This window comes from Ictidomys tridecemlineatus, chromosome 6, assembly GCF_052094955.1.
Source record: "Ictidomys tridecemlineatus isolate mIctTri1 chromosome 6, mIctTri1.hap1, whole genome shotgun sequence".
Taxonomy (NCBI): domain Eukaryota; kingdom Metazoa; phylum Chordata; class Mammalia; order Rodentia; family Sciuridae; genus Ictidomys; species Ictidomys tridecemlineatus.
The window spans coordinates 40,697,701-40,719,245 of record NC_135482.1 but is presented as its reverse complement, the minus strand read 5'-3'; the positions used below and the strand labels follow the sequence as shown (position 1 = coordinate 40,719,245).

Genomic DNA, 21,545 nt, shown 5'->3' with positions numbered 1-21,545 from the left:
GCAAGACCAAATTTAAGAATTACTAGGGTACATGAAGGTTCTGAAATACAAAGAAAAAGAATGCACAGTGTTTTTAATAAAATAATATTATAAAAATTTCTTATGAAAGACATGAAAAAATGTTTTATGAAAGACATGGAAATTTAAATACAGGAAGCACATAGAATTCCACATAGGCAGAATCAAAAAAGATCTCCAAGACACATTACAATAAAAATTCCTAATATTCAAAGTAAGGATAAAATTTTAAAAGCTGCAAGGGAAAGTGGCAGGTCACAATTAGAGGTGAACCAATTCAAATTTCAACTGAATTTTCAACCAAAACCCTAAAATACAGGAGGCTTGGAATAATATACACCAAGCTTTGAAAGAAAAAGGGTACCAACAAAATTACTATATCCAGCAAAATTATTCATAATTGAAGATGAAATAAAAGTCTTTAATTATATGCAGAAACTACAAGAATTCATAATCATCAGCCTGCACTACAAAACATACTCAATAAAATATTTTATTTGGAAGAAATGAAAAATAAAAATGAAAACCAGCATAGGGATGAATTGCAGTAGAAGAATGAATTAAAGGAAAATGAAATCTGACTTAAACATTAGAAAATAAACATTACAAACAAATCAAAGTGGGGACAGGAAATAAAAATCATCTCTATAATAAGTTGAATATAAATAGACAAAACTCTTCAACCAAAAGACATAGATTGGCAGATTGGATTAAGTAAATACCCCAACAGTATGCTATTTGCAAGAAATACAAAGACATCTACAGACTGAAGGTGAAAGGAAAAGATATACCATGCAAATTGTAGCTGAAAGTAAGCATGGGTAGATATTCTCATATCAGACAAAGTGGACTTCAGCTGCAATGCTGGAAATTTTTTTCTTATTTTACTATCTCTAACCTTCTGAGTCTCTGATCTGCTTTGAATGTCCAGTTTTAAATTCCAGTAAAGCTTTTTTTGTTCACTCACCTTACTGAGAAGCTGCCTGTCTGCTTTTATAGCTAAAAAACTATTAATCAAATGAACTTAATAGACAGATAAAAATATTTCATCCTCAATGACTAAATTCACTTTCTTCTCAGCAGTATATGAAACATTTTCTAAAATAGATATTTTAGCTCACAAAACAAATCTTAGCAAATACAAAAAAGTAGAGATAATTTCTTACATCATTTTACATCATGATGGAATTAAGTTACAAATCATTGACAAGATAAAAACAGAAACTATTTAACACCACCTGGAGCTTAAAAAATACGCTTTTGAACAGTGAATAGATAGCAGAAGAAATCAAGGAAGAAATTTAAAAATTCTTAGGAAAAAAACCATAATAGTGATACAACATATCAAAATCTCTGGGACAATAAGAAGGCAGTTCTGAGAAGAAAGGTTAAAGCACTGAGTCCATACATGTAAAACAGAAAGATACCAAATAAATAACCCAATATTATACCTTAAGGAAGACCCAAATGAACAAAATTTGTGATGAAAAAGGGAATATCATCACAAACACCACTGAAATCAAGAGGATCACTAGAAACTATTTTGAAAATTTGTATTTCAATAAACTAGAAAAATTTTAAGATGTTGACGAATTTCCAGAGACATATGACATACCCAAATTGAACCATGAAGACAGAGAAAACTTAAACAGATCAATATCAAGTAACGAAATTAGAGAAGCTATTAAAACTTTGTTGTAAGATGCAAGATGTCAGGCCAAAGGAAGGGAGCATTCTATGTTGCACCATTACCTGGGACTCAAGTAGAGAGAATACTGCTTCTCTGCAAGTGATATTTCTGCTCCTACACAGAAATCATAGCCACTGTGCCCATGAACAACTCCAGGCCTGAGTGTCAGAGTAGGTCTCCCAGCTACCACCCACACAGGACTACCAGGTGCCCAAGCAGGACCATCAGCATCGGCACCCAAGCAGAACTTTCTGCCACCCACCCAAGCAGAAATGCCAGATGCTGCTCCACACAGGATACCAGCAACTACCCATGTGCAAGAACTCCAGTCACCACTCCCATGTGGACCCCTATAGGGGCTCCTCCAGTCACCTCCATCTTGAGACTCTGCAGCAACAGAGATAGTCCCCTGTGTATAGTAGCATACCTGCACCTGGAAACTTCACACAGGCTCTCAAGACAGCCGACAGTCCCACACTGCATGCCACAGAGCTGACTTTGAGCACATCGCCCATGTCCAATGCCATCTCCTGACTCCCCCACTCAAATCGACACCCCATTGCTGAAAGTAGCTGCCTCCATGTTGGGTCACCTTCAACATCATCTTTAGTTTGGGAAACTCCAAGTTTGAAACTCCAGCTGGCTAGGTACCCAGTTTCTAACTCCCCCCTCTCCCCAGTAGTCACTAACCCATCACAGTGAAACCCTGGTTATCTTCACCATCCTTAGGGCAAAAATACTAGCTAACAGCAGATGACCCCACCTATTGGATGAGAAGGGAAGCAGGAAAGATACTGATTTCCAACCAAAGCAGTCTTTATTTCTTCCTTTGAGATTTTTTTCTTCTCCCTCTCTATTCTCCTGCCATCACATCCCCAACATATGTGAAACCAAGTACTTTGCATGAATTAGGATTTTGAGGATTGTGACATCTGAATAGTATATTACACATGTGTTGTATGTTCTTTTTTCTCCAATTTTTAAAAATTTTTGTTAATATATATATATGTGTTTATTTTATGTACTCTACTGTCTTCCTGCTTATTTGTCTACCCAAAATTACTTCCTCTATATTCTACTGCTATTAACCTTCTCTTTAGATTTCTCTTTCAAACTTTCTAAGATATAATAACTCTATATCCTGACCTCCTACTTCCTCAGCATATCATCCTACACCTCACCCCAGTTCTTTGTCCACTGTCAGAAACTGTAAACCCTTTTACAAACCTATTGATTGTATTGTAGATAATAATTGAATTCACCATTTCTGTACATTGTGACCAAACTGTAAATGTCTTACCAACTATTTCTTTTTAGGTTGTATATTGTTTATATTAGGATCTGCTAACATTGTCTTTTTCCTCAAAGGAGATATTGGAACCCTACAAGGGCACTGTAAGCCTATAGGGTAAAAATGGTAGTGCCTCAGATCCACAGTGCTAGAAGGGAAGACACATGAGCAACATGAAAAGGCAAGGAAGGAAAATGCCCCAAACAAATAAAGATACCATATTATTAGAATCCATGGCTGGCACAGCAGAAGAAATTACAGAGAAGGAGTTCAAGTTGTACACAATTAAAATATTTTGTGAATAAAAGGGTGATATAAGAGAGCAAATACAGGCAGCAAAAGATCATTTCGACAAAGAGCTACATAAACAAATACAGGAAGCAAAAGATTACTTCTGTAAGGAGATAGAGGTTCTAAGAAAAAAAAACAAATGGAAATCCTTGAAATGAAAGAAAAAATAAACTAAATTGAAAGCATCACCAACAGATTAGACCACTTGGAAGATAGGACTTAAGAAAATGAACACAAAATATATACTCTTGAAAAGAATGTAGATCACACAGTGAAAATGGTAAGGAATCATGAGCAGAACATTCAACAAATATGGGATAGCATTAAAAGACCAAACTTAAGAGTTGTTGGGATAGAGGAAGGCACAGTGTTTCAAACAGAAGGAATAAACAATATATTCAATGAAATAATATCAGAAAATTATCCAAACATGAAAAATGAATGGAAAACCAAATTTAAGAGACATACAGGATGCCAAATGTACAAAATCACAACAGATCCACACCAAGGCATATTATTATGAAAATTCCTAACATAAAGAATAAGGAGAGACTATTAAAAGCCACAAGAGAAAGGAATCATATTATATATAGGAGGAAAACAATTAGGTTATACCGCAGATTTTTCAAACCAGATCCTAAAAGACAGAAGATTCTGGAACAACATATGTTAAGCTCTGAATGAAAATGGATGCCAACTAAGAATCTGTATCCAGCAAAACTAAGCTTCAGATTTGAAGATAAAATAAAAACCTTCCATGATAAACAAAAGTTAAAAGAATTTACAGCTAGAAAACCTATACTACAGAAATCCTTGGCAAAATATTCCATAAAGAGGAAATGAAAAACAACAATGAAAATAAGCAAAGGGAGATATTACACTAAAGGAAAAACTAATTAAAGGAGAAACCAAGTCAAGTTAAATAACAAAAATTGCTGGGATACAAATCATGTCTGAATAATAACCCTGAATATTAATGGCCTAAACTCACTAATCAAAAGACATAGGCTAGCAGAGTGGATCAAAAAAAGACACAACAATATGCTGCCTCCAGGAGACTCATCTCATAGGAAAAAAACATACAAAGACTGAAAGTGAAAGACTGGGGAAAATCATACCACTCACATGGACTGCAGAAGCAAGCAGAGGTTTTCATCTGTGTATCAAATAAAGTAGACTTCAAGCCAAAGTTAATCAAAAGGGATAAAGAAGAACATCTCATACTGCTCAAAGGAACCATACATCAACAAGACCTAACAATTATAAATATATATGCCCCAAATAATGGAGCATCTGTGTTCATCAAACAAATTATTCTCAAGTTCAAGAGTCAAATTGACCACAATGCTATAATTTTGGGTGACTTATCACACCTCTTTCACCACTGGATATATCTTCCAAACAAAAGATGAACAAAAAAAAATATAGAACTTAATACTACAATCAATAACTTAGACTTAACCGACAAATATAGGATAATTCATCCTTCAACAAGCAAATACACTTTCTTTTCAGCAGCACATGGACCCTTCTCTAAAATAGACCATATATTATGCCACAAAGCAACTCTTAGCAAATACAAAAAAGTAGAGATACTACCCTGCATTTTATCAGATCATAATGGATTGAAATTAGAGATCAATGATAAAATAAAAAATAAAAATTACTCCAACACCTGAAGACTGAAAAATATGCTATTGAATGATGCATGGATAACAGAAGACATCAGGGAGAAGAGGAAAAATTCTTAAAGTTAAATGAGAACTCTGATGCAACTTATCAAAATATCTGAGACACTATGAAGTCAGTACTAAGAGGAAAGTTCATTTCATGGAGTTCATTCCTTAAAAAAAGAAGAAGTCAACAAATTAATGACTTAACATTACATCTCAAAGTCCTAGAAAAAGAACAAATCAACACCAAAAGAAGAATACAGGAAATAATTAAAATCAGAGCTTAAATCAATGAAATTGAAACAAAAGAAACAATTAAAAAAATTGACAAAACAAAAAGTTGGTTCTTTAAAAAAAAAAAAAGTAAAATTGACAGACCCTTAGCCATGATAACAAAGAGAAGGAGAGAGAAAATTCAAATTACTAATGTCCATGATGAAAAAGGAAATATCACAACAGACATTACATAAGTACCAAAGATAATTAGAAATTACTTGGAAACTTTTACTTCAATAAAATATAAAATATTGAAGGCATTGGCAAATTTCTAGAGTCATATGTTTTGCCCATATTGAATCAGGATGATATACACAACTTAAACAGATCAATTTCAAGCAGTGAAATAAAAGATGCCATCAGAAGCCTACCAACCAAGAAAAGCCCAGGACTGGACAGATATACAGCTGAGTTCTACAAGACCTATAAAGAAGAACTAATACATATACTCTTCAAATTATTTCATGAAATAAAAAAAAGAGGCAGCACTTTCATACTCATTCTATGAGGCCATTATAACCTGATTCCAAAACCAGACAAACATACATCAGAGAAAGCAAACTTCAGACCAGATCAATATCTCTAATAAATATAGATGTAAAAATTCTCAATAAAATTCTGAGAAATCAAATACAAAAACATATCAGAAAGATAGTGTACCACGATAAAGTGTGGTTTATCCCAGGAATGAAAGTTTGGTTCACCATACAGAAATAAATAAATGTAATTCATCACATCAAGAGACTTAAAGAATCATATGATTACATCAATAGATGCAGAGAAAGCATTTGACAAAATACAGCACCCATTCATGTTCAAAACAGTAGAAAAAATAGGGATAACAGGAATATATTCCAAACATCATAAAAGCTATCTATGCTAAGCCCCAGGCCAACATTCTATATAGAGAAAAATTTAAAGCATTCTCTAAAAACTAGAACAAGACAAGGAATGCCCTCTTTTACCACTTCTATTTAACAGTTCTTGAAACACTGGCCAGAGCAATTAGATAGACAAAAAAAAAAAAAATTAAAGGGATACAGATAGGAAAAGAAGAACTCAAATTAGCATTATTTGTAGACAATATGATTCTATACCTAGAAGACCCAAAAAATGCCACCAGAAATCTTCTAGAACTAATGAATGAATTCAGCAAAGTAGCAGGACATAAAATCAACACCCATAAATCAAAGGCATTTCTGTATATCAGTGACAAATCCTCTGAAAAGGAAACAGTGAAAACCACCACGTTTACAATAGCCTCAAAAAAAAAAAAAACCTAACAAAAGAGGTGAAAGACCTCTACAATGAAAACTACAGCACACTAAAGAAAGAAATTTAAGAAGACCTTAGAAGATGAAAAGATCTACCTTGTTCTTGGATAGGCAGAATTAATATTATCAAAATGACCGTACTATCAAAAGCATTATACAGATTTAAGCAATTCCAGTCAAAATCCCAATGACATTCCCCATAGAAATAGAAAAAGCAGTTATGAAATTCATGTGGAAAAATAAGAGTTCTGAAATTCATGTGGAAATATAAAGATAGCCAAAGTAATCCTTAGCAAGAAGAGTAAAACTGGTGGCATTACTATTCCAGATCTTAAACTATACTACAGAGCAATAGTGACAAAAACAGCATGGTATTGGCACCAAAATAGACTGGTAGGCTAGGTACAGAATAGAGGACACAGAGACTAACCCACATAATTACAGTTATCTGATATTAGACAAACGCACTAAAAACATATATTGGAGAAAAGGTAGCCTCTTCACCAATTCATGCTGGGAAAACTGGAAATCCATATGCAACAAAATGAAACTAAACCCCTATCTCTCACCATGCACAAAACTCAACTTAAAGTGGATCAAGAACCTAGGAATTAAAACAGAGAACCTGCGTCTAAAAGAATAAAAAGTAGGCCCAAATCTGTATCATGTTGGATTAGTCTCTGACTTCCTTAATAAGACTCCTACAGTGCAAGAATTAAAATAATAAATCAATAATGAAATGGATTCAAACTAAAAAATTTTTTCTCAGCAAAATAAACAGTCAGTGAAGTGAATAAAGAGCCTACATCTTAGAAGCAAATTTTTACCACTCGTATGTCAGATAGAGCACTAATCTCTAGAACATATAAAGAACTCAAAAAGCTAAACAACAAAAAACAAATAACCCAATCAATAAATGGGCCAAGGAACTGGACAAACACTTTTCAGTAGATGATATACAATCAATCAACAAATACATGAAAAAAATGTTCAACATCTCTAGCAATTAGAGAGATGTGAATCAAAACTACTCTAAGATAGCATTTAACTCCAGTCAGAATGGAAGCTATTAAGAATACAAACACCAGTAAGTGTTGTTGAGGATGTGGGGGGAAAGGCACACTTATACATTGCTGGTGAGACTGCAAAATGGTGCAGCCAAATTGGAAAGCAATATGGAGATTCTTTGGAAAGCTGGGAATGGAACCACCTTTTGACCCAGCTATCCCATTCCTTGGTTTATACCCCAAAGACTTAAAAACAGCATACTATAGGAACACACTCACATCAGTGTGTATAGCAGCACAATTCACAATAGCTTAACTGGGGACCAACCTAGATGCCCTTCAGTAGATGAAAGGATAAGTAAAATGTGGTATATATACACAAGGGAAGCATTAAAAGAGAATAAAATCATGGCGTTTGGAGGTAAATGATGGAATGCTAAGTGAGGTAAGACAATCCTAAAAATCCAAAGGCTGAATGTTTTCTCTGATATGTGGATGCTGATCCATAATGGCGATCAGGGGGAGCATGGGAGAATTAGATGAATTCTAGATAGGGAAAAGGGGTGGGAGGAAAAGAGAGGGCACATGGGGGTAGAAAAGATTGTAGAATGAGATGGACATCATTACCTTAAGTACATGTATGAAGATACAAATGGTGTGAATATACTTCATATATAACCAGAGATATGAAAAATTGTGCTCTATATGTGTAATATGAGTTGTAATGCATTCTGCTGTCTTATATAACAAATTAGAATAAAATAAATAGATTTTTATCCAAATTCTACCATACCTTTAAAGAACAACAAATGCCAATCCTCATCAAATTATTCTATAAAATATAAAAGGAGGGAACATTGGCAAATTCATTCTATGAAGCCAGTTTCACTCTAATACCAAAACCAAAGACATGAAGTAAAGAAAACTTCAATCCAATATCCATGATGAATGTAGATGCAAACTTCTTAATAAAATTTTGACAAAGTGCATTCAAAAACACATTAGGAAGAGAGTGCAACATGATCAAGTGGGGTTTATGCCAGGGATGCAAGATTGGATCAACATACCCAAGCCAATAGAATTAATAGAATTTAGGACAAATTAATAGAATTAAGGACAAGAATTACATAATTATCATAATAAATTCATAAAAAGCATTTGACAAAGTCCAGTGCCCATTTGTGTTTAAAACACTGGAGAAACTAAGATAGAAGGAAATTACCTCAATATTGTAAAAGCCACGTATGACAAACTCAAGATCGACATCGTGCTGAATGGAGCAAAACTGAAAACATTTCCTCTAACAACAGGAATAAGACAAATGTTGCAACTCCTGTTCAACATAGTCCTTGAAATCTATCCAGAGGAATTAGTCATGAAATGGAGATTAAAGGGATACAATTAGGAAAAAAAAACAAAAACTAAAGTCTCTCTGTTTGCTGGCAACTTGATATTATATTTAGAAGACCCCAAAAACTCTACCAGAGGACTTCTAGAGCTAATAAATAAATATAGTAAAGTAGCAGATACAAGATCAACATACATAAATCAGTTGCTTTCCTGTACTCCAACAACAAACCTGTTGAAAAAGAAATTAGGAAAACTATCCCATTCACAATAACTTCAAAAGATAAAATACTTGAGAATTAGTCTAACAAAGGAAGTGAAGGAACTCTACAATGAAAACCATAGAATTCTGGAAAAGAACCTGAAGAAGACCTTAGAAGACAGAAATAGCTCATATTCGTGGATAGGCATTTACTATTGTCAAAATTGCTATACTACCAAAAGTAGTATATAGATTTAGTACAATCCCATCAAAATACTAATGATATTCTTCACAGTAGTAGAAAACACAGTTGTAAAATTCATTTGAAAAGTGAGACCCAGAATACGTAGAACAATCCTGTGCAAAATGAGCAATGCTAGAGGCATCACAACACCAGACTTCATATTATTCTATAGAGCTATAGTTAACAAAATAGCATGGTACTGGCACTAAAACAGACACGAAGACCAATTGAATAGAAGACACAGAGACAAACCCACATGGATACTGTCATCTGACACTAGACAAAGATTCCACAGATATATATGGGAGAAAAGATAGCCTTTTGAACAAATGGTGCTGGAAAAACTGGAAATCTGTAAGTAGAAGAATGATACTTGAGCCCTATGTGTCAACTAGCACAAAACTGAACTCTAAGTGTATCAGATACCTAGGAATTAGGTCAGAAACTCTGCAACTACTAGAAAAAATATAGACCAAACAAACACTCCCACATGTTGGCACAGAATCTGACTTTCTTAACAAGACTCCAAAATAAGTAAAAGAAACAAAACCAAAAATCAATAAGTGGGGATGGGGTTGTAGCTCAATGGTAGAGCACTTACTTAGTCATGTGTCAGGGACTGGATTCAATCCTCAGAACCACATGGAAATAAATAAATAAGGTTTTGTGTCCATCTATAATTGAAAAAAAATAAAAATAAGTGGGATGTCATCAAATGAAAAACTTTTGCACAGCAAAAGAAATAAGAGCATGAAAAGAGAGTCTATGGAATGGGAGAAAATCATTGTCACCTGATCTTCAGGAGCAGTGTATTTCTAGAACTCAAAATACTTAACACCAAAAAATTTAAAAAACAAAAAATGGGCAAAAGAACTAAACACATATTTCTGTAAAGAAGAAATACAAATGATCAATAAAATATGAAAAAAATTTTCAACATCTCTAGCAATCCAGGAACTGCAAATCAAAACTACATTGAGATTTCATCTCATTATAGTCAGAAAGATAATTAGCAAGAATATGAATAATACATATTGCTGAGGATGTGGGGAAAAGGAACACTCATACATTGTTGATGGAGTATGGAGATTCTTCTAAATATTAGTATTGGAACCACCATGTGACCCAGCTATCCTGCTCCTTGGTATATATCCAAACTATCTAAAACCATCATAATGTAAATATACAGCTACAGAAATGTTTGTAGCAGTACAATTCACAATAGCCAAGTTATGGAATCAACCAAGGTGCCCTTCAAAACATTAATAGATAAAGAAAATGTGGTATATTTACATAATGGAGTATTACTTAACCATAAAGATGAAGGAAATTATGGCACTTGCTGATGGAGACCATCATGCTAAGTTAAATAAACCAGACCCAGAAAATCAGTTTGAATATTTTCTCTTATATGTAGAAGCTAATCCAAAATAAGGTAGGCAAGAAAAGAAAATGGTGAGGGAGTTCCATCAAAATAGAAGAAAGTGGAAAAGTGAAAAGGGATTTCAGGGAAGGAGGATGGACAGGATAAGGGGAAAACATGGAATGAATCTGACATAATTTTCCTAAGATACATATGAATATGCCACAGTAAATCTCACCTTTATGTATATTCACAAGACATTAATTAAAAAAAAACTCTTAAGAGCAGAAAGGTTAATAGAGGGAAGGGAACAGGGGGAAGGGAAAAGAAAGGAAGAGTATTAGGGACTGAATTAGAACAAATTATATTCCATATTTTATAATTATGTCAAAATGATTCCTAATGCTATGTATAACTAAAAAGAATTAATTAAAAGATAGTGCTTCACAAATTACATTGGGAAACAGTTTCACAGAATTCTCCAAAGTAAAATGTTTAAAAATATGCAATTGTTTAATTAGAATAAAATGCTTTGTGATTTTTTTCACTAAATTAATAAAGAAGTAAACTATAATCATCTAATGCAAATACTGAAATTAAAATCAGTTAGATATCTGAACATAAAACAATATTTGTTTGATTTTCTAATTAAGAAATTAGGAGATATTACATGAACATTCAACAAAAATACCCATTAGAAAACTGACATCTTCATTGTTGCTGCCATTGTCATCATCATCATCATCATCATGCCATTGAACATTATACTAATTAATGCCTCAAATAAAAAAATGTTCTAAATAAAAAAGATTATTCTGATTGTTGTATAAAGAATGAAGTATAGGGAAATAAGGGTACAAAAAGCACAATTAGGAGGCTATTTCTATAGTACAGGACAAATACTGCTGTAGCTTAGATTAGGGTTCCAGCATGTGGATTGATTTTCTATTGTTGCATATTAGATTACCACAAATACAGTGTTTAACAATGGAGTATTATGCAGCACTAAAAATGACAAAATCATGGAATTTGCAGGGAAATGGATGGCATTAGAGCAGATTATGCTAAGTGAAGCTAGCCAATCCCTAAAAAACAAATGCCAAATGTCTTCTTTGATATAATGAGAGCAACTAAGAACAGAGCAGGGAGGAAGAGCAGGAGGAAAAGATTAACATTAACAGAGACATGAGGTGGGAGGGAAAGGGAGAGAGAAGGGAAATTGCATGGAAATGGAAGGAGACTCTCATTGTTATACAAAATTACATATAAGAGGTTGTGAGGGGAATGGGAAAATAAACAAGGAGAGAAATGAATTACAGTAGATGGGGTAGAGAGAGAAGATGGGAGGGGAGGGGGGATAGTAGAGGATAGGAAAGGTAGCAGGATACAACAGTTACTAATATGGCATTATGTAAAAATGTGGATGTGTAACCGATGTGATTCTGCAATCTGTATTTGGGGTAAAAATGGGAGTTCATAACCCACTTGAATCTAATGTATGAAATATGATATGTCAAGAGCTCTGTAATGTTTTGAACAACCAATAAAAAAATAAAAAAAATACAGTGTTTAAAACAGCATTCACTTATAATTACAGTTCTGTAGGTCATACATCCAGGCACAGTGTACCTGAATTCTCTACTTCATACTTCAAAGGCCAAAATCAGTGTGTCAGCTGAACTCCAATTTGGAGGCTATCATGAAAAAAATCTGCTTCCAAGCTCTGTTAGTAGAATTCAATTTTATGTAGTTATGTGATACTATTCCCATTGCTGCCTCTCAGCCAGGCCTTGCACTCATGTTTTAAAGGCAATCTTTATTCCATGACACATCTTCAACTCAGCAAAAGCATTCTGTTTTTTTCATACTTCAAAGACATGTTTTCCCTTCTGTGACCAGCCAAAGTAAACTCTCAGCTTTTAATAAAACCAACTGGGGAATAGGGAAGGTTGCTTTCTCTGCTGCTCCATGGTGTGAAACCAAGAAAACAGATAGGCAGCTTCTCAGCAAGGTGGATGAAAAAAAGGGAGAAGACTTTACAGAGATTTAATACTGGATACTCAAAGCAGATCTGGAACTCAGGACATTGGATATAATAAAATAAGGAAGAAATCCCGAGCAGTACTGCTGCTGCTGCTGCCAGAGTCACCAACCAGAGCAAAGTGGAGAGATAAGGGAACCTGCCTTTTTAGAAGGACTTAGGCATGTCTGGTTACCAAGAAAGCAGAAACCAAAGACGTTGCCCAACTAAACTGAAAGGAATGCTACACAATATCCTTGTGTGGAAAGAAGCTACATTTCTGCCTGTTTCCTGCAGAGGACAGAGGAAGGAACCGTTTTGCAGCTACAGAATTGGGGCTGGCTGCTAGAGGAGCCATTTCCTGGCAAACCTTAGTTTGGCTCAAAATACAGGCCTATCAAACCTACACTGCAAGACTTAATGACCAGGAGAAATGTGGAGAGCAGTTTACAAAAAGCAATGGTGGTCATGGAAAACCATCTGGCTCTCCTCTTCACACTCCAATCTGGCCACTTGCAGGACCAGCTGGGAGTGTTATGTAAATCGTGCTCAGCAAGAGACTAAGCACCACTTACTTGGAAGGTCAGAGAATTCAGTATTATCTATGCAATTGGACCCAGATGAGATAGTGTTCTAAACTTGTGGGCCCCAAGCTGAGGTCACATGGGGTTTTTATAGGAAAATGACATAATTTTTTAACCATTACAGCATTGATGGGATTAAGTTTTTGGCCTACATGACCAAAGACCATGTATAGAAATATTACAATAAGTAGTTCACAGGTGCAGAACAAAGTCAGTAAAACAATTGTGAGTGTTATCATGAAGTGGCCTTTACCATGATCAGTAGTAACTCAAGATAACTTGATTTTATCCCCCTAAGAGCTATATTTCTAAAAACTAAGCCTATAAGGCTATAGTTTAGACAGCAGTTAATTGGCCTAGCAATTAATTATGTAGCTACATTCCTACAGAGTTCAGAAAGTTACAAAGTATTAGAAGAAGTGACTCTTTTTACAGGCATCTGTTGAATATCTGGCCTTGAAAGCCTGGAACAGGTGTGTTTCCATTTAAAGAAGGAGTAGTTGGAATCCTAGTGACAGTTATTTATAGTTCAATAGATAGAGACTCACAGGCTTCCCAAAGAAAGGCTGGCAGAAGGGGAGGGGTATCAATCCTTTTCCCAAGTATTGGTTCTTCATCATAACGCTCTTATCATTTCATTGTATAGTCAGGTCTGATTTTTCCATCATAAGAGAGACTCTCCCAGCTGGTCAGGTATTTGAAAGAGTGGGGGTGGAAGAGATTGAGTTTGGAGACTAAACCCAAGAGACAGGAAATGTGGAGTCCACAGGTGACAGAGCAGACAAAGAATTGGCTCCTCCTCTGCACAAGTGGACCCCAGGGGGAGTACAGTCTTCCTGCATGGACTGGCAACTGCAGGGCCCTGGAGGTGGGCTGATTTAAAATCTCCAGACCAATTGCCATTCAACAAAGAACCTAGAGCCTACCCAAGTGTAAACCTCTAGGAGTTCTGCCTACAGGATTTCCTCTCTCACACAAGCAACTCCACCCTGAGGGTGGGGAAGGCATCAAACTCCAGATCATCCTACCTAACACTGCTGAGAAGGGAAGCTGAGAATCTTTTGAACTCCAAAGGCAACAATTATTTAACTTTTCATCAAAATCTTTTTTTCTTTTAATTTTTCTTTTTGTTTACTTTCTTTTTCTTGTCTTTTTTCTCTTTTTTCTTGTTTAATTGTAACCTAAATCATTCATGGACTCTTATACATATTCATATTTGTTTTTTCTCATTTCTAGCACTTTTGAAGCTATTTCTATATTTTTCATAGATCATAGTTCAATAGATAGGGACTCACAAATATTCACAAATAGAATATTTGATTCGTATTTTTCAGTTTTGTTTTGTATGCTTTTTAATTTTATTTTTAATTTTTCAATTTTTAAAATTTTTACTTGATATATTTTTCTTTCACTTATCTGTTTCCCTTGATTCTCTCTCTTTTCTCTGCTAATAGCCAATCTCTGTTATTCTCTCTTATACTCTTATGTTAACTTTTTACTTCTATTTTCTCTTCTTTCTTATGAGCAAAGACATGATTAAGATGAGTATCTTTTCCTAGATTAAGCAGGTGAGCAATAAATGCCATCACATGTATCTTTATAAAAGAGAGGGAGAGGGAGATTTAGCACTAGCAACCAGAAGAGGAGGAGACAATGTTAACAGGAAAAGATTCAAGAGGAAAAGATTGGTGTCAGGGATCCATAAGCAAAGAGGGTCCAAAAGCCATTGGAAGTTGGAAAGTCAAGGCACAGATTCTTCTGTAGAGACTTTGGAGGGAACACAATCCTGCTAATACCTTGATTTGGGACTTTAGGTCTCCAAAACTACAAGAGCATGAATTTCTGTTGTTTTAAATCACCCAGTGATATTTTAAAGTAGCCAGAAAATTAATACAGAATGGAAAAATAAAACCTATTCAACCATACAGAAAATATGAGTCAAAGATACTTGAAAAATTCCTTTATAACACAGAGAGGAAGGAAATAAGTCAAAATAGATTTGAAAAAAAAAGAAATATGTAGAGGCAGTAAATCTAAATTTTGCATTCTTAACAAACAACAAATGAAAGAAATCGCTTTTAAAAGTACACCATTCTATTTACTTCCTGAGAACATACCTAAAATATATTTTCTGTAGGGCCAAACAGTGAGTTTTGGATCAATAGAAACTAGACCATTTTCCATGTCTGGCCTTTAAAAACTTTCTACTTGATCTTTCACTCTCTTGGTCTTTCCTCATCTGCTGGCTGGATGCAACAGATCTGATAGAGAATTCAGATATTCTAGAGAGTAACAAAGCCATAAGATGAAAACAACCCCATGCCTCAGAATGAAAGCACATAGCAGACACTCTATATAGCAGACATTTCTACTACCTGACACCCATTCTGTACTATGACATTAATTCTACTTACCTAGCATGAAAATGATGAGGAAAGGTCAGATTCAGAATATTCTTTAAATATGGAATTAATATACTTCCTGGTGAATTTGATTTGGGGGCTGAGTGAAATAGAATATTAAAGGAAGGAAACTTATGCCATTAGTCTTAGCAACTGGATGAATGGTGATGCCATTAACTACGAGAGGGAATACTTTCAGAAGACCAAAGTTTGAAGGAAGACCAAGTATTCTGTTTCTAACCCATTACACGGAGAAATAAATGCAGGAAATGTAAATTAGTCATGAGAAGGAAATAGACATACGAATTCTGGGACAGTTTACTAAGTAAAGAGTACTACAGGTACAAAGACCCTGAATTGGAAATGAGATCAGTTATGAAAAAGTAAGAAAAATAAAACAGAAGAGACTTAAGAACTAGCCCTACATGACTACAATATCTCAACCTCAGTTAGAGGCACCAGCAAAGGTGTATGAGGAGAGGCTAGTGTGGTAAGAGAGAAACCAGGACTATATGAGCAGAGTTTTTAATAACATTTAGACTCACTTTCTTGTCAGTCCCTTTTATGATATATAGGCTGTTCTGTTTCCATGCTCTTCTGCACAGACAATTTATGATTCAATGCATATCATTTATATATTTTGAACAGTAGTTCAAATATAAATAAATTGAAAATAATTCATATTGCCCATTTAAATAGGGGCTATGTGAAGAGCTATGACAGCAATATCTATATCACATTCATTGTCCAGTCAATTGTAATTTGAAGACATGATAACTTTAAATAAAGTTACAATATGAAAAGATGTTCATCTTAAACTTAAAAAACACAGTAGATAACTGAAAAAATAAAAGATTTATGAAACAAACCTTATTATGTGTGATAAAACAAATTATATGAAATAATACTTTATTCATGGCTAAGTACAATATTCTAATCTCTTTTGTATTTTAAATTAATGTTTTTGTGAAACACTAAATTTGATTTATAACCTACTAATGGCTCATAACTTGAATTTGAAAAAAAAATTGGCCAATTTAAAACATTCTATGATGTTTGCCAGGAGAGGAGAAAGAAAAGAAGTATGTATAAGAGTTGAGTAAAAGCTATTTTGTTGGTTGCTAATGCACATTTTTTTTAAAGAGAGAGTGAGAGAGGAGAGAGTGAGAGAGAGAGAGAGAGAATTTTTTTAATATTTATGTTTTAGTTCTCGGCAGACACAACATCTTTGTTGGTATGTGGTGCTGAGGATCGAACCCGGGCCGCACGCATGCCAGGCAAGCGCACTACAGCTTGAGCCACATCCCCAGCCCATTATTATTTTTATTACAAAAGATGTTTCTGCAATTATCCAGATAGATATGTAATTTTATTTGTAATTCACAGTCACAGAATTGCTAGGTCAAAACAAAATTTTCAATTTTGATAAATATTACTAAATATCTATTCATTATTGTTACACCATTTTTGTATTATAATACTTCTTATATTTCATGTAAGAAAGGACTTATTTCTCAACTCCCTTGTTAAGATAATATATTCTCACATATTTAGCTATGTACAATTAGGAAGTCAGTATACTTTTGAGGGGTAGGTTACTGGAAATTGAACCCAAGGGTACTTCACCACTGAATATAATCCCCAACCCTTTTTTTAATCTCAAACTTGAGATCCTTTTGCCTTAGCCTCCCAAGTCACTGGGATTCCAGACATGCTCCACCATGCCTGGCTCATTATATTTCTAATTATCATCTCTATGAAGGTTCTCTACCACTTGTATGAATTCAGTGAGACCGAACTGTCACACAAGAAGTCAAGCAAAGAAAAGTTATTACTTACAGATAGTAAGGAGGTAAAAACAGAAGTCTAGGATCCAAGTAAGTGGTCTCCCAAGACTCAGGAAAGTCACTTAGGGAGGATGGTATCTTATCTGTGAATGCCTCATGTCACACCACAGCTGAACACTCTGTCCGGTTTATACTATGGACACATCTTGACTCACTGAACTCAAGCATTGCAAAATAACCTATTCTAGCTTGGGCTGTTCCAAACGGTTCCTCTTTATCTGGGAACACTACCTTGTCTGCACATTCTGCAGTTATTCTGAGAACCAAAAGTGGGAAGGAAAGTTGAGTTGGCTAGGCCCTCTGAGGACCTGTCCTCTCACAATCTTTATTTCAGGGGAGTTCAGTTATCATTTTGTACATTTCAAAAAATTTGGATTTCATTTACTAAGACCTGACTGTTCCTGTACAATCAATACTTTTATGTGAAGGTGTCCGATACTTTTAAATTATAGGAGTGCTTTATAGGTCAAGAAAATTACCTCTTTTGTAACATAATTTATGAATATTTTACCAGTATAATGCTTAACATTTGACTTTATGATGCAATTTATTTTGTCAAATAGAATAATTTTACTGTGGATAAAAATATGTCAATACTTTTCATGGGTTTTGAGATTTGTGTCATTCTTAGATATACTTTCACAAAATATTTTTACTCTTTTTAATCACATTAGATTTTCTTCTAGAAATTAATTTTTAACTTTTAAATATGTGACCCATTTTTTTTTTTGAGTATTTTTTAAGCTGGATAAAAATCAGTATTCTGCTTAAAATAACCCATAAAGACTGGAGAAAACATTAAAAAAAAACTGTTTTCAAGCATTAGAAAACAACCAATATAAGACTAGAATATTTACAAATAGATAATAACTCAGTGGGAACTCCATATTTGCTCTGTTTTTTCTCCCTAAGAATTTACCTTACCTTTAACCAAAGAGATATATTTCAAGCAAAAAATATATATTTTTCTGAGTAAAAGAAACACCAGTGTCTTTGATGCCTGAATATTTAGACTCAGGATACCAAAAAGAAAAGGGCTACAAAGAAGAAACCCTGAAGTCTCTGTAAAATTTCTCTGTGGGCCAAATACTAACCTATACATCCCAAGGTAATATTCTGGAAGGATTATTAGGGAACAGATATTCAGAGGCTGAATACCCACACAGATTGCAGAGGCTGAACAGTGCTGAGAAACTGAGTTGCGATTGAGACCAGGTAAAATGGAGAGATCGTGGCTAAAACTCTGAACATTTATTTCAGAAAAACCATGCCCTAGGATTAAGAACCATTGCCTAAAAGTAAACACCATGGTAGGAATAAGGTAAACACTGATGTAGAACTATCTAGTCCTAAAACCAGGCCTCAACTGAATTAAGGTTAATTGCCAGTAATTCAACTGCCAGACAAAGTAAAATTCGTCATTTTTTTAAAAAAGCTGAGGTGATAATTAATTTTATATATCAACTAAACTAGGATATGATGCCCAGTGTTTGTCCAAACTAGTCTAGATATAGCTGTAAAGGTATACTTTAGATGTGATTAATATTTAAATCAGTAGACTTTAAATAAACCAGATTATCATTTATAATATGGGTGACCCTCATATGTTCAATTTAAACTCTGAGTTTATTTAAAGTTCAATATAAACTTTTCCATATTGGCTTATGAAAGAAAAATCTGAGAATGAAAATTGCCTCCAGATGTTCCCCCTTCAGACTCAAGACTACAACATCAGTACTTGTCTCCTGCCACTGGCCTGCCCTTCTGATTTTGGACTTGTCAGCCCCTACAATTGTGGAAGCCAAATCCTTAAAATTCTCAACCCCCCTCCACTCTCTCTCTCATGTGTGTACACACAATCTATTAATTATGTTTCTCTGGAGGATCCTAATGCATATTTAGGTACTAGCAATGGGTTTGAGCCCACAAGTATCTATTAGGCCTGCTGGAATATGTAGATCAAGTAGCAGAACAACTTGCATGGCAGCCCATACCTGTTATAGATCTTTTCTTGTTCTAAGCTACTCAAAACTAGCAGCTTTTAATACCACTCAGTAAATGGACTGCAGTAACATATTTTGCTACGATGAATGAGGGAGTTTAAAAGAAATGTGTGTAAAGTAAAGTAGCTTTACATATGCATGGATAATTTGAAGCAGAAAACAACAAAATTCATACTTTACTCTGAATAGAGACCTGGATTACCTGCTTGATGAACAAGGTAGTAGCATATATGGATCTAGTAAAGGCAAAGAAAGTTTCCATCACCCCTAGACTGCATCTTTCCAGAAGACTATGTATCTATTAAAAAGTTTTAAACAGTGGTCTTCCAATGAACTTGGGGTCAGAAATAGGATTAGTTATTTGTTAGGTCACCTAAGCCCATGTCCCTATAGGCAGCAAAGTACCAAAGCTAGAAGGCTTGTAAAAGTTCCAGTGGGCTATGTTCAGCATCTGGACTTGCTTTCTATGACCCATTGGCTGCTTCTTTAAAAATGGCAAATGCCCAAAGACAAAATATTTCATATTTTTTACAGCACTATTAAGGCAACTAAGAAACTTCAATGGACTTTGCTAGATTCAGATACTTAGATCTATCTATAATTTCCTCCTAATCCAGTCCAGCCATGCCAATTGTAGTTGAGAGTTGTATAGTACATTCAGACTTGAATTGATTTAGGTGAAACTTTTTTGAATCTCAGAACTAGAGGGAGTTTGACATAGAAGAGTATTAGCCTGACATATACTTAAATAATGATTATGAAAATTGAACTTTAAAAAAGAGGACTAGCCCAGTGGCTTCAGAGGCTGAGGCAGGAGGATTGCGAGTTCAAAGCCACAAAAGTGAGCACTCATCAACTTGGTGAGACCCTCTCTCTAAATAAAATATGAAATAGGGCTGGAGAGGTGTCTCAGTGGTCGAGTGCCCCTGAGTCAATCCCTGGTACCTCCCCCCAAAATGTAAAAAATTTAAAAAAGGACTAGTATTATTGTGTAGTGTGTATCTTTATAGTGACTAGAATTTTTCATAGGTACAAAGGCAGAGGTCCCCCATCCCAGAGGTCTTGGGGAGGATGAGCTTTGCTGTTATGTTGGAGGCATCTGCTTCAGTGAGAAAGGATTAGAGCAATAAAACTAGAATAAGGTGTAGTAAAGTTGACTAGATTAATTCTTCAGTTTCTGGAAGACTGGTGCTCTGGGTAGGTTCTAAATAAAATATATATTCTCCTTGAATAGAACAGTGAAATTATAGAAGTGATATAAGGCCTGAAAATAATCACAAACCTCTGGATGTCCTTGATGGAACAGTTGCAATTTTCAGGTACCAGATATCTTACTGGATATAAGCAAAACCATCTTGATTAAATAAGCTATGGTTCTGAGATTTGATATTCAGATTTCTAAATATGTGTTTGTCTATCCTTCTAGATGACCTATAGTGCCTAACCAGGAACGTATATGCCTAATGTTTATTTTTATAACTTCCAATTGCCTTCTAGGTATATATGCAATCTTGTTTAAATGGCAAGTACTAATGACCCACCCCTGCCACTCAGAGTTATCTTTCACCTATATAGTTTTTCTTTTGTATCCTAGGATTTTATGTATACTTCCCTTTTCCTTCTTTAATTCTAGGTAATTGATGTAACCATTCTTACTTGGCTCCTTAGCTCTAAACAATGGATTAATTCAACTTTGTAAAATACTACTTAAATTCATTTGCTTGTTTATTTTATGCATATGTATTTTTCACATGGATTCCAAAGTAATACACGCAGTAATACATGGATCTTTGGGACAACAGGCATTTCAAGATTTTTAAAAACTCTTTATGTAATTAACATATCATTTCTATAGAATTTTATATACATTTGTACCAACCAAAAAGTAATTAATCATAAAATATTCTATAGCATCCATTTGGAAAGGATGTATTTTGCTACAAAAATGAAAGAAACTTTAACATCCTTATTTTTGAACTCTTATATTTAAATTAGGATACTCTGTTTCAGGGA

The 21,545-nt window shown here is 34.5% G+C and overlaps 1 protein-coding gene across 1 annotated transcript in view; it reads left to right on the top strand.

Annotated features, from left to right (window-relative positions):
- Glipr1l2 (GLIPR1 like 2) overlaps positions 1-21,545 on the top strand; it is a 51,140-nt gene that overhangs the window by 21,952 nt on the left and 7,643 nt on the right. The gene's annotated exons all lie outside the window — the stretch shown is intronic.